The sequence below is a fragment of the Nannobrachium achirus genome (assembly GCF_963921795.1).
Source record: "Nannobrachium achirus genome assembly, chromosome: 18".
Lineage (NCBI taxonomy): Eukaryota > Metazoa > Chordata > Actinopteri > Myctophiformes > Myctophidae > Nannobrachium > Nannobrachium achirus.
In genome coordinates, this window is record NC_137825.1 from 17562781 (window position 1) to 17569012 (window position 6232).

Sequence of the window (6232 nt, forward strand, 5' to 3'; positions counted from 1 at the left end):
GATTCCTGTCTAATAATGCAAAAAAAAAAATACACTTAAAAGTACTCTGTCAGACAGCACCACCTGCTGTCAAAAAAGATTTCCTGCATACTGCAGCAAATAGACCCGTTTCTTGTTTACAAACATTGAGACTAAATGCACAGCTGACCATGTAATCAATTTCCACCAATCCCCAAACCTGTTGTTTTGTTTTGGGGAGCGCTGGTTTCATTGGCTAATTTTGGTACCGACCTGCGCGCGCATCTAGTTCTTATCAGTGTAACGTAGACCAGAAACGGGTTAATAGGACAAAATCAAAATGCAGTAAGAATCTGTCTGCTCACTGCTTTTGTACAGCATCACATAAAGCGTATATCATTTCAAAACGATTGATGTGTGTGTGTGTGTGTGTGTGTGTGTGTGTGTGTGTGTGTGTGTGTGTGTGTGTGTGTGTGTGTGTGTGTGTGTGCGTGCGTGCGTGCGTGTGTGTGTGTGTGCGCGTGCGTGTTTGTGTGTTTTCTGAAAAGCAATACTTTTAGACATGGTGTACCATATGGATCACTCCAACAGTGTAATGAGTCAGAGTAATAAAGTGTCTCTAATCATTTGGGTAGGTATCAGTTTGATTTGTACATCACTCATCATCAATCAACTTCAAGAGCAAGGCAATTCACATTTCACACTGTGATTTACACAACACATGAAGACAGTGTAACAGAAACACATTTAGATTTGTATACAATCAAAACTATAGGGTTGAATAAGAACATAAAATGACAGTTTTGAAGTTTGCAGCAGAAAACAGAAAAGTCTTCAGCTTCGATTTCAAAGAACACGAGAAAGATGTGATAGGAGATTAGGTTAAACCAGTAACCGCATACCGGTGGTGATGACCACCAGAGATCTTTAACCGTTTCAAAGAAAAGAGGTTGCACAGCTCGTAGGCACAATGCAATAGCTAATAATAAATAAAAAGAAAACTAAAAAAGGCTCTTTTATATATTTCAGCTCAGAATAACCACAGATGCTTAGATTGAACATACCATTTATTACAATCTTAGTTTGGCGATGTAGCTCTGCTGTGATATTCAAATTATCTGCTCGAACATGAGACATAATCTGATATATCACAACCCCCCAGAGCAAAGCATGATACAGATTACATGCACATAACATTGAACCTTCAGTTGCATGATTTAAGATATCACATATCATAATTCATAGAACATAGAACAATCTGTAAACAATACATATTATTAACATGAGAAACTACATTTTACGGGAGGAGGACGGGGAGGTAGAGGGATTTTTTAACCCTTACAGCTGCACAACCAGTAGTAACAGCTCAACACCTAAAATGAACATAGAACAGAAGCTGCTTAAATAGACTGCTTGAGGTGCATTGTGGGCAAGAGGGCGTATGAGAATGAACATGAGGTGACAGACTGCTCTGTGGGAGTGTGAATGAATTAACTAGTTAATGAATGAAGAGGGGGGTCCGGGGAGATAGCAACAACGCATTCTGCCTTCTTTCCATATATAAAAGAACTTCCGCTTTCTTTGAAAAAGTTACAGTATTTTACTTGGTGCCAATTACTTATTACTCAGTCAGTTTGAGAGATAATTTGTGTTGCTAAATTGAATAGGAATCAGGTTTCAAAACCAACAGAATGATAACAAGTTTTTTTTGTATGTTATCATGTAAAATAATTTGTCAGCTCAGGTGCTCTTTGAACAACAAAAAAAGCCAAAAAATTATGTGCATGAGGATTCATGTTTTTTTTGTCTGTATGAATCATGTTTTTTCAGACAGATTAAAGATTTTGTTACAAACTGAACAAGCAAATGGCTTTTCCCCTCTATGGGGCCTTTTCCACCGGCAAAGAACCGGTTCCAGAACCAGTGGCGGTTCAACTTTCTTGGAACCATGGTTTGTTCCATGCAAACCGGCTTGCGCTTCCACCAGATAGAACCAGAGGAACCAATGATTTTGTGGTTCCCCTTTCCGAACCAACTTTTACGGTTCGTAACCAACTCGGTTCTCGGTGGAAAAGCTCACCTCTGATCCATCCCATAGGTGGGAGAAAGAACCTGAACCGGTTCTTTGCCGGTCGAAAAGCGCCCTATGAGTCATCATGTGTCTTTTCATATTTCCAGGATTATTAAAGCTTCTGCCACAAACTGAACAAGCAAATGGCTTTTCCCCTGTATGAATCCGCATGTGTTTTTTCAGATTTTCAGACTGCATAAAGCTTTTGCTACAAACTGAACAAGCAAATGGCCGTTCCCTTGTATGAGTCCTCATGTGTGTTTTCAGAGTTCCAGTATTACTAAAGCTTCTGTTACAAACTGAACAAGCAAACGGCTTTTCTCCTGTATGAGTCCTCATGTGTTTGTTCAGATTTGAAGAATCATTAAAGCTTTTGCTACAAAATGAACAAGCAAACGGCCGTTCCCCTGTATGAGTCCTCCTGTGTTTTATCAGATCAGCATTGGAACGAGACACTTTGCCACACACTGTACAACAAAAGCTTCTCTTTCCTGTTTGTTTTGACAATTTCATCTTGTGAGACAACTTTTGTCCTTTCACACATGGTGGCTTGTGTGATTTCAGTGCATTTAAAGCAGACTGTGCGTCACCGGGCTCCCAATCACTGTCTTCAGCATTAGATTCAGAACAGTGTGAAGACCAGTCATGACTGTCCTCAGTAATGTCAGATTCAGAACTGTGTGAGAGAGGAGAGAGGAGCTGGTCAGTTCGTTGTGGTGTTCCACATTGCTCTACATCAGCTTGTGTGTTCATGTGTTGAGCTGAGGTGCTGGCCAGAGGCTCTCTCTCTCGGTCGTCCTCAGCCTCAGCCTCAGACAGAGGCTCTGCCTCTGTGTTTTCATCATCAACTTCACCTTTCACTTCTAGTAATGTCAACAATGACCCTGCAGCCTCCTGTGGTCTTTGAAGTAGCTCTTCCTGCTGTGGAAGTTCTAGTGTCACGTGGACCAGACTGACGCTCCGCTCCTTCTGTTCCTCTTTAATCTGTGGAGGTTCTAGTTTCACCTGGACCAGACTGGGACTCCTCTCCTCCTGTTCAGGGAAAACCTCCTCTTTACGCACAGGAAGGAGCGTGAGATCTACAATGAAGAGAGAGGATGTAACATCAGCACATGCGAACTTCTCAATGTACAGTACTATATTCTGATTTAATCACATTTATTCTTCTATTAGTTTGTTCGTTTTTAATTATTATTGTATTGTACATTTTGAAAAGTGTCAAGTGACACATGTCAAAATGTTTGTGTACAAAGTTAACATGTATTAACTGTTAATATATTTGTGGCTGTCTAGCTGAAACCTCACATATATATTATTTTGAAAATGAATGCCCTACTTTATCCTACCACAAAAAGATAGCAGCTATAAGTGTTTGTAGAGAGAGAAAAAAAAAGAAAAAACATTTCTTGGGCTAAAAACGGTCCCACAAAACCCCACATTGCCTTGCAATGGATCCAGAATAATTAAAAATCCCTAGTTTGACCCCTCACATGCTACTTCAAGCAGATTTTTTTTCTTTATAGTATAATGTATAGTAAGTGAATGGGACCCAAACTTTCAGCAGCTGTTTAAAATTCCCCTACGGATTTTGCAAACGGAATCATGGATTTTCTGATTTGTTATTATATTCTGAAGTTTCCAAAAATATATAGTTTTCATATTTGAACGAAATTACACAAGCGACTGGACTAACAGCTTTGGAGACCTTAGAAAGAAAACGCCAAAGCCTAGACCAGAGCTAAGTTCGTCTAGAGAACTACGTGTTATTTTGAAGACATGAAGCATGAACCAACCTGCTCTGTGTAGTTTGATCTGTGGCTGTAGCATCGCGTCCAGCAGTTTGTTTTGTCTCTCCAGCTGAGTTTCAATTGTCACTATTTCCATCTGGAAGAGGTTGCACATGACGTCTGCAGCCACAGTGAGGCGCTCCAACACAAACACTCTGACATTAATCTTAACACTATCATCAGCACCACGCTGCTGTTTTTCCAAAACACACAATAGATCCTCTCCCACCGACGCCATGTGTTCTTTTATCAACAGCCGTAGAGACTCCATTTGAGCGCAACGGTGGGGGCCGATCAGGGCCGATGGGCAAGGAGGGTCGCGAGCTTATGATGAAAAACAACTAAAATAAGACTTGCAATATTGGCGACGAGTCTCTTACGAAATCGGCAAGAGTGCCTCTCAAATCTCAATACATAAAGCTATACGACCTCTCCATCATCGGCAATAGTCAGTGGTGTGTGTGTTCCCCACACTCATCGGCCCCCACCGTTGCGCTCAGGTTCATTTCGACATTTGAGACATTTTCACCAAGCTCTCTGTTGCTACTGTAATATTATAATGGTAAAGACACCAACACACCATTTACGCTCAACGGCTACTGAAAATAAACAACACACTTTTACTTCCGGGTCATCGTTTCAAGTTTCAACCTGAGTCACCGCTGCCTTTCGCCACCTGGTGGAGGAGGTGTGTAACTTTTACTGGTGAAAAATGTTTTGTTTGCAAGGACCCCCTTAACTCTGAGGGGAGCGTTTCGCTGTTTCTACCTCACCTCGCCTACCAGGCTTTAGTTTCTACCTAACGTCGATTTCCCCAACTCTGAGTGTGTACAAATGGTTTTTCATGCAAAACAAAAGCTTGCAATGGATTCAGAATAATTATAAACTCCTAGTTTGACCCCTCACATGCTACTTAAAGCAGATATTCTGGGGGTATTTTTTTCCTTTATAGTATAGTGTATAGTAAGTGATGGGCCCAAACGTTTACCCCCTATAAAAGAATTTGCTCAATGCTGACAGGCCGTCAGCAGGTGGTTTCATGAACGTATATAGGCCTATTAATAGACAACATTTTTGGCCAATAAAAAATACTATATACCAAATATCCTACTTATGTGGTGGCTGCCGGACTAGTGGTTCTCCTTGAGATGGTTCCTGGGGGTCCCCAGCTAAATGACTTTGTACCAGTCTCTTCTTGTCTGTGGCACTAGTAGCCTACTAGTACTCCCTCAGTTTTTGGGAGTGTCCCTGCGCTTCACAAGAAAATAGCACATAGACAAGCCTACAATATGTCTCAACAGGCTATTTTCAGCAAAAGCTTTCCCCATTATAACTGAAAATACAGTGGTTTAGAACCTCAGCCATATGGGGTTCAAGTGGTTACAGGGGTGGTCCCATCAAATTCCAGGTGAAGTGGGAAGAAAGGGGTGTGGTTATCTGCTGGTTAATTCATTTATTGCACCTGGAACCAAGTACCAACTAACTAGTCATTAGACCTTGGATTTCATTTCATCCTGACTGCATGTCAGAATGAAGACTGTCACCACATCGTCACCTGGGGAATGTATTCCAATACACGTAAGAAATAATCTTGAATGTGTTATTCTTAGTTTTTTATAGCCTGCAACTTAATCTACAACTCGGACTGCAATTCCCCTGTAATATAATTTAAGGAGGTTGCCTAGGGTGTGTGTATTTGTCTACAGTGGATCAGTGAATGTCTTCTATGTTGTGCATCTAAGGTTTTTCAACGTCGACTGAGGAACAAACTCAGACGAGATCGCATCAATAACAGTTTGGAAACGTTACGCCTCTTGCTTTTGGAAAAGACCCACAACGAGGTGTGTATGACATTTACAAATACATTTATTCTCTCTGAGACTCTGAATTAATTTCTCCATTCCAGTTTCAGCTGTGTCACGTGCTGTTGTGGTGACATGTGTGAGCTTGTAGATCTGCTATTGCCATTAAGGTGGCTTTTCCCTATGTAGGGGAGTTAATTCAGTCAAAGTACAATATTTGTCTTTGAAAAGTTTCCAAAGATAAGTACAGAAGCTACAGATAGGCCTACTCAATTATGTACTTGAGTACAGTAACACTTATTAACTGTCAACCATTGTTAGTGAGAAGCCAAACTCAGGACAGTGATCAAAACCTGAGATTGGCTTTTAATCCAGGTGAACAAAGATGGCATCTCAGACATTGTGTCACAAGATGATATAGCCAAATTCCAATGGTCAAATGTCTGCAGGTCACCAATTTCACTGCCATGCTGGTGGACAACATGGTGGAGGACTCAAAAAGGACTGATTGGAGAACAAGACAGAGCAGGGATGTCGCACGGAATTCTGGGCCCTGGGGACAAGGATTCACTGTGGGCCCCCAATGAATGTTCTTCATAGGGGGAGGGGGCTTT